This window comes from Labeo rohita, chromosome 4, assembly GCF_022985175.1.
Source record: "Labeo rohita strain BAU-BD-2019 chromosome 4, IGBB_LRoh.1.0, whole genome shotgun sequence".
NCBI classification, from domain to species: Eukaryota; Metazoa; Chordata; class Actinopteri; order Cypriniformes; family Cyprinidae; genus Labeo; species Labeo rohita.
The window spans coordinates 41,931,750-41,941,009 of record NC_066872.1 but is presented as its reverse complement, the minus strand read 5'-3'; positions in this window follow the sequence as shown (position 1 = coordinate 41,941,009).

Below are 9,260 nucleotides of genomic sequence, written 5' to 3'. Positions count from 1 at the left end.
ATAGCATTTTCCTAACTACATGGCCCAGTCCTAGCACCATTATGGCTCTTAACAAATGATAACTAAGCTCAACCAGGTTTCAAAAGAGTCCTAGGATAAACAATCCCGAGGCTGAGCAAAACGCACGGCATCTAAACTGATCACACCCTTGAACATTTCAATTCATTCATCTCCCATTCAAAGCAAATTGCACTGAATGAATAATGTAAAGCATGTGTAACTCCCGGCGCAGGTAACACGTACGGACGAAGCCTTGTGTCCTGCCAGCCTGAATTATCATCATGTGGGTCATTGTTCTGATGAATCTAGCGCTGTTGTCAGAGTAAGGAAGAGATCCAGCCTTGGACGCCTAAGTGTGTGTGAATTTTTGATGTGAGGTTGATCTCGGGATGGGGCCGACTGGTTGGTATTCCACCGCCGGGCTGAGAAGAGCGAAGCGGAGCATCTTTACTCGGTCAGGTGGGGGATGAGGGGGTAGCGAAATGCTGGCAAAATCGCCTAATGAGGCATGAAGGCAGGGCGGACTCCTGCAGAGCAATTACCCATCCCCAGGTAGCAACAGCTGCAAGCTGACTTAATGGAGTTGGTGATCCAGTGGCTGAATTATGATGACAGAGTGATTACCATAGCTGTGCCAGGGCCGCTGTCCACTTTAGGGGCCTCAAGCCTCTGGGGGGAAAAAAAAGAATCAGGAAGAAAAGTAAAAAGTAAACATATAAATGATACCCGCTGTTTCCCTGAGGTGTGTTTGCTTTTGCCGGTGAAAGAAATAAATAGGCTTCGTTTGTGGTTTGGCCAAAGAGAAGCAGGCAGTGGACATCCTTTACGCTTCATGGTGCGCTTGATGAGTTATGGATGAGCGAATGCTATTTAGGAGGATTTTATCCCCTGTATCTTTCATCTCAGGGCCTGTGATTATGTGATCTCTTCACGTTTGGAAACAACAGCAACATAATTATCAACAGAGGCTATTTCAAACCTAATCCTATCGTTACTGGTCATTAAACAACTTTAATGATGATAATACCTAGTATTTGTTACATTAAGTATTATCCTTTGCTCTAATCTGTGGCAGAGCTGCTTGAAGATGCATAATCATGTTTAGTACAGAGCTCTGACAGACATCTTTCATCTGAATGCTCTCCATTCTAGTACAATGACAAAATAAAATACAGCCAAATATGCCAGTTGGCTGCTTGGCTTGATGGCTGGATAATGTTTTTAAGCATTTTACATTTATTCCAGAATAATAACACAAGGCAGTAACAATTTAAACAATGTTTGTTGTGAGTTGTTGTGTGTGAGTTGTTTAATTAGTTTAGGGCTTGTCAAGATTTCTTTAGGGCCGCAAAACCCCCTCAGACCCCAGAGGGTTAAATTTGTCTTCCCATTAATGCCATTATACTGTTCATTTAGACTAATTCATGAACGTGGAGCATGCACGAAAAAAGAGGCAGGATTTATTGCATGAACCAATCACAGTCGAGCATAACTGGTCATATCCAATCATATCGTTATGGGGGCACTGCCTCTTCTCAAGTCACTTTCCCCCATTTATTTTCAATTACCCCCCAACAAACCCACTGCACACTTTAGGGGGTTTGTTAAAACCAGTGTTGCCAAGTCCGCAGGTTGTTTTTGATGTCTGCGGGTGAAAGCGACCCCAATAATGACACATTTAGCCCCTGAAATACAAATTTACCAGGGGTACCCTGACAAAAAATTTTATTACTCGGTAAGCGATTTTTAAATGGAGGACCCCCCACGAAACGCGATTGGGCTAGTTTCGAGTAGCAATTAGGTGGGTTTTGTTGTGAAAACCTGGCAACCCCGGTTAAAACTCAATGGGCTCAGGGGAGGCGACAGAGACGCGGACTCCTGCTGTAACTACACCCGCTGTTGGACAATGTTTCTTTAGAAAAACAAGTGATTTATACTCTTTTTAATGTCATATTTTGTAATATTGGTGATGTTTTATTTGTGTACTACACATTTTTTTCTCATCCAATATTATGAGGCACTGCCACCCTTGCCTCCTCGGAGGAAACAGCCAAGATAGATGAGAACTGAGATGCATTTCTCATGATTCTTTGATTCATCCTTGTAGAATCAGAGTATGGCAACACTTTAGATTAGTTTAGGTGTTGGGTAATCTACAATATGGTTATGCATTAATATGTTTAAAAAAGTCATTAGTTATAGTTACTAGTTACTTCTCACAAATAGTAACTGAGTTACATCACTATACCAAGGAAAGTAACTATTGTGTTACTTTTTTAAAAAATGTTCAAATATATCAATACACTTGGACGCCCCCAATATTAAATATGTTAAATGAATGAAATTTAAATGAAATGAATTACATTTTTAGTATATTCACCAGACTAATATTAAATATCTGATATACTATCATATAGTAGTCAAGATTTAAAGTGGATCAAAAGAGTTAATCTAATTTGTCCTAAGACAAGATTGGATATTGTTTTTGTTAGGACAACTTTGATGAAAGGTTTTGATCCAATTGTTGACTACTATACATATATAGAGCTTAATGGCACAGTTTTTTAAATATCTGAAAGTACACTTAGCATCAGTCAGTCAAGAACTATAATATGACATAATGATAATTCAGATAACAAAACTACTACGAATTCTACAACCAATATAAAACACACTAAGGATTAATGAGATGCTGGGTTCATGAATATTAATCACATAAACTGCGTTCACTCAAACTGATTTGCTGAAATCAAAACAGGGACAATAATAGGTGAGCGCCAGCCAATGAGATTGCTGTTTGCACATTAGTTCCTCCTACTACTGGAGAAACCGGCAGTTCTTAAAAGATATATAAGACTCTTTCGCTCTGTATCTTTATTTGCGTGTGTGTGAGACAAAGCGGCAGCTAGTCGTGTGCCTTCACACTAGAGTTTGTCAAATACAGGTACGCTGACCATCCAATTAGATGAACTTAAAAACTAAATTATAACAAATTATAGTAGTGCCACATTTTCTTGTCAGTAACGGTAACGGTGTTGTAACGGGGGAAACAATTATTCATTTGATTTTTCCCATCAATGTTAATTTGTGCTTTATAAGTACTAATAAACAACCAATATTTAAGTAATATGCATGCTGATAATAAGCAACTAGTCAATAGTGAATAGCATTCCCTAATCTAAAGTGCTACCAAAAGTATCTATTTCTTTAAAAAATCTGACTTTAAACGGCAGTTTATGTACAGCCTACACTAGGAACTGAAGTGTTACATGTTTAAACCCCATAAGGTTTTGGGCAACTCCTGCTAATTTACCCTTTAGCTCACATCTCCATGGGGACTGACCTTGTAATCTCCTTCCACAATGCTTTGTGGCAACTGCTGTATGAAAGTTGCAGAAACAAATTCCCCCAGGCCTAGTCCAGTGAAAGCAGTCACCACTGGACTAGCCAGGACCATGTGCTCCAGTGCATTTGTAAAAGCATTTGACCTTCTGCTGCCCTGTACTTGTAAAACTGCCAACCTTCATTTAGCATCACACTAACCCTCCAAAGCCAGCCTCCACGAGTCACATTCAGAAACATTAAAACAAAGCCATTTGAACATTGGCTCAACCAGTTGAGTGGAGCTGCGCCAGTGTCTAAAACGTGTTTGACAGCCACGTTTTTTCTTGATAGTGTTATAGAAATGAAACACTTCACCTTTAGACTGTCATTGTTCTGAAATCTATATGCAATATCATACCTGCCAGTATGTCTCCATAGGAGAAATCAATAGCGGCACACCTCCTCCACTCGAGGAGAGATATATTCCCCCACTTACAGGGTTGAGAGGTTACTCAAATGAACAAAGAAAATTACATGGCCTTAGAGTGAAAGGGTACTACCAAATACAGGCTCAAAATAGCATGCGGAATCCCAGAGCGTTTTCACACTGCCCGCATTCTCCACCAAGCTCCCGCAGACTCGAAAATCTAAATCACCATGCGGAGAACCAGCTGGGAGAGCGAGTTTCTATTTCCGAACTCCACAGAGGCGCCGAGGCGGAGGTAGAGTCCGCTCACGGTTGCACGGACGGAAAGATCTCTGTGTCGCGCTGACCAAGATGCTACGGTTAGTCCTTCCTGATAGGATTTTAAAGCTCTTAAAGCACTGTTATGATAAAATGGATCAAATCCTGTTTAAGAAAATAGGTCAGAGATCTGCTTTTGCAAAGTGTAATAACTGCGGGGCAGGTGGGAAAATTGGCAATGCTGAATAAATCATATCTCGCAGGTATACGCGGGTCCCGCGGGGAGAAATCAGCCTCGGGTATTCGAAGATTTGCGCGCTTGGCGAGGCTTCAAATAAGATTTCCCACCTAAAGCCTCACCTCTATCCCACAAATGGTCCTTGGAGGTTGATTCTGAGCGCGAGCGAGATCCATGACCTCCGAAACCTCGCTCTTTAAATCAAACGTGAACGTGGCGCCGTGTGGGAAGGCGCGTTAATTACGGTGTTAATGCAAAGAACGCTAGAAAGGAGTGAGTGGTATAACGGAGGCGATAACTCTGGCTATAAAGCTGTCATTGCCACTGTAAAGGTTGACCGTGTGTCCTTGGAGCCCACAGCAAGAGTTTACGTGAGAAAAGACTCCTGTGTTGCCCCACGGGAGCTTGAAGGGTAAAAGAAAGCCTCTCAGATCACAGCGCTAGAGGAGATCTGTGCTGCCAGGAACGGAGGTTAAATAGATTTATGGGGGAAATTGCACTGAGATTCAGATTTGGGGTCCCAATCATATTACTGCAACAATCTAGGGTCATATATCTTTTTAGATGGATCCATATGTAGGTAAACAAACACAGGCTGCCTAATGCATATAATATCTCATGCAATAAAGGAAATGTACATCTTTCATCTCGCCGACTTGGTTAAAACAGAAAGCTGCGTGAGAAAATAGGCTTTGCTAATCCTCCCTGGGAGCGTAGGGCTGTTTGCCACAGATTGCATTCTCGGCACAACGCACAAGGGCATCACTGGAAGGCCCTGAGGAGACACTGAACAGGCTTCAAAAACATCTGATAACGACAGTGAATCCAGCCAATCAATCGGCTGATGCGCTGCGGTCGTGGGTCAGAGCCAGTGCCGAGGGCTCCCACGTAAACGCATGCTTATGACAGCAGAAACGGCGGCTTCGTTCCGTGCCGCTCTGCTCTACAAAAGACAACTCCAAACAGCTTTGAGGGAAGACCTGACTGATAACGAATGAGAAGAAATTAACATATGATGCATAACATCCACAAGAGCAGCAGCAGAGAAAACTAGTTGAACTCACATGGTGCCCATTCTGAATCATCAAACATTTCAGTGTTTTTCTATTTTGAGTCCAGAAGTTTTAAAGTAACATACCACCAATAAAAATGCTGAATAACCCTAACCCTAACTTAAAATCGCAATATTTTGCACAAATAAAAATCTCACCAGTAAGTCTACTCTTTATGCATGCTTGGATCAGTAAATTATTCTCATTATTCTTAAGATATATTTAGAAATCTAAAAAATACTACATTATAAAATATTAAAAATGTACTAAAATTAAAATGAAAAATATACAGTTAAAAGCTAATTAATAATACAATAAAACAATCTAAGATTTTTTTTCTTTATGAAATGCAGAATTTGTTTTGATTTTGGTGTAAAATGGTGACTAATTCTTTTAATCCTACACCCTAACAGCATCTAGATCATCATAACACACAATCAGGATGCTCTACGAACACCCAGAGCACCCTAACAACATACAGAACCCCCTAGCAACACCCAGATCACTATAACAACTGCTAAGAACACCCTAAAAACATCCAGAACACCCCAATAACATACATATCACCCTAACAACCACTCAGAACACCCTGATAACACCTAGATCACCCTAACAACAACCAGAATATCCTAACAACACCCAGATTACCCTAACTACTGCTAAGAACACCCTAACAATACCCAGATTACCCTAATAGCACACAGATCACTCTAACAACAATCTGGAACAACCTGACAACACCCACATCACCATAACAACACCTAGATCACCATAACAATCAACCAGGACACTCTACCAACATACAGAACACCCTAACAACAATTCAGAACACCCTGACAACACCCATATCACCCTAACAACCGCCCAGATCACCCTGATAACACATAGATTACCCTAACAACAACCAGAACATCCTAACAACACCCAGATTACCCTAACTACTGCTAAGAACACCCTAACAACACCCAGAATACCCCAATAGCACACAGATCACTCTAACAACAATCTGGAACAACCTGACAACACCCACATCACCCTAACAACACCTAGATCACCGTAACAATCAACCAGGACACTCTACCAACATACAGAACACCCTAACAACCATTCAGAACACCCTGACAACACCCATATCACCCTAACAACCGCCCAGATCATCCTAACAACTGCTAAGAACACTCTAACAACACCCAGAATACCCCAATAGCACACAGATCACTCTAACAACAATCTGGAACACCCTGACAACACACACATGACCCTAACAACACCTAGATCACCATAACAATCAACCAGGACACTCTACCAACATACAGAACACCCTAACAACCATTCAGAACACCCTGACAACACCCATATCACCCTAACAACTGCTAAGAACACCCTAAGAACACCCAGAATACCCCAATAGCACACAGATCACTCTAACAATAGTTTAAAACACCCTGTCAACACCCATATTACCCTAACAACACCCAGATCACCCTAACAACTGCTAAAAACACCCTAACAACACCCAGAATACCCAACAGCACACAGATCACTATAACAATAGTTTAAAACACCCTGACAACACCCATATCACCCTAACAACCACCCAGATCACTCTAACAACTGCTAAAAACACCCTAACAACACCCAGAATACCCCAATAGCACACAGATCACTCTAACAACAATCTGGAACAACCTGACAACACCCACATCACCATAACAACACCTAGATCACCATAACAATCAACCAGGACACTCTACCAACATACAGAACACCCTAACAACCATTCAGAACACCCTGACAACACCCATATCACCCTAACAACCGCCCAGATCATCCTAACAACTGCTAAGAACACTCTAACAACACCCAGAATACCCCAATAGCACACAGATCACTCTAACAACAATCTGGAACACCCTGACAACACACACATGACCCTAACAACACCTAGATCACCATAACAATCAACCAGGACACTCTACCAACATACAGAACACCCTAACAACCATTCAGAACACCCTGACAACACCCATATCACCCTAACAACTGCTAAGAACACCCTAAGAACACCCAGAATACCCCAATAGCACACAGATCACTCTAACAATAGTTTAAAACACCCTGTCAACACCCATATTACCCTAACAACACCCAGATCACCCTAACAACTGCTAAAAACACCCTAACAACACCCAGAATACCCAACAGCACACAGATCACTATAACAATAGTTTAAAACACCCTGACAACACCCATATCACCCTAACAACCACCCAGATCACTCTAACAACTGCTAAAAACACCCTAACAACACCCAGAATACCCCAATAGCACACAGATCACTCTAACAACAATCTGGAACAACCTGACAACACCCACATCACCATAACAACACCTAGATCACCATAACAATCAATCAGGACACTCTACCAACATACAGAACACCCTAACAACAATTCAGAACACCCTGACAACACCCATATCACCCTAACAACCGCCCAGATCACCCTGATAACACCTAGATCACCCTAACAACAACCAGAACATCCTAACAACACCCAGATTACCCTAACTACTGCTAAGAACACCCTAACAACACCCAGAATACCCCAATAGCACACAGATCACTCTAACAACAATCTGGAACAACCTGACAACACCCACATCACCATAACAACACCTAGATCACCATAACAATCAATCAGGACACTCTACCAACATACAGAACACTCTAACAACCATTCAGAACACCCTGACAACACCCATATCACCCTAACAACTGCTAAGAACACCCTAAGAACACCCAGAATACCCCAATAGCACACAGATCACTCTAACAATAGTTTAAAACACCCTGTCAACACCCATATTACCCTAACAACACCCAGATCACCCTAACAACTGCTAAAAACACCCTAACAACACCCAGAATACCCAACAGCACACAGATCACTATAACAATAGTTTAAAACACCCTGACAACACCCATATCACCCTAACAACCACCCAGATCACTCTAACAACTGCTAAAAACACCCTAACAACACCCAGAATACCCCAATAGCACACAGATCACTCTAACAACAATCTAGAACACCTTGACAACACCCATATCACTTTAACAACTGCCGAGAAAATCCTAACAACATCCAGGTCTAAAAAAATACTATATTATAAAATATTAAAAACATACTAAAATTAAAATAAATAAAAGCATAATAAAAATACAATGAAAATTATAATAATATATAAATAATACTAAAATATGTTGAAATGTCATAGTGGAAATAATCTACAAGGGGATCTATTTTTTTCCTTTATGAAATGCATAATATCTTTGGATTTTGGAGTGAAATATTGCTAATTTCTTCAAGTGATTCTCCCAGTATTGTGGAAGCTTGAAGTCATACAGAGCCGTGACCTTTATCTTCTAGTAGGCCTCGCCAGCAACCTTACGATTAGCCAATCCAGCTCAGCCCCATGCTGTCATTTGGACGACCGTGTCTTCAATGAAAACATTATCCGCCGAGACACTACAGGCAATTTTCAACTTCCTCGATCTGAGCGGCTATTCATGAGGACAGGGAATGTTGAAGCAGGAGAAGAAAAAAGTGTGTCAGGCTTCATTAAAAGACACCAGGACATCAAATGGAGAAAAGCCTCTCCTGAGCTGTGCTAAATTTGAAAAAGCTCCAGCTTCCTGTAGAGTTTCCACTCTCCACCGCACATGTAGCATAGAAGGAGAGAATTCCTCATTCAAACAGGCCACTGAGGAGAAATAAAAAAGCCCTCATTCCACAAATCAGAAACGGTTTGAAATGCCATCTGAGATGAGTGTCGCGAGACAAGCTCGAGGAGAAAAACGAACTGTCCCCTTTTTACAATATGGATTGATGTTACTACTGAGACTGAAAACAGGAAAGGCAGCTGATTTGTTCCTTAAAAGTAATCTGAGCAAAAGCCA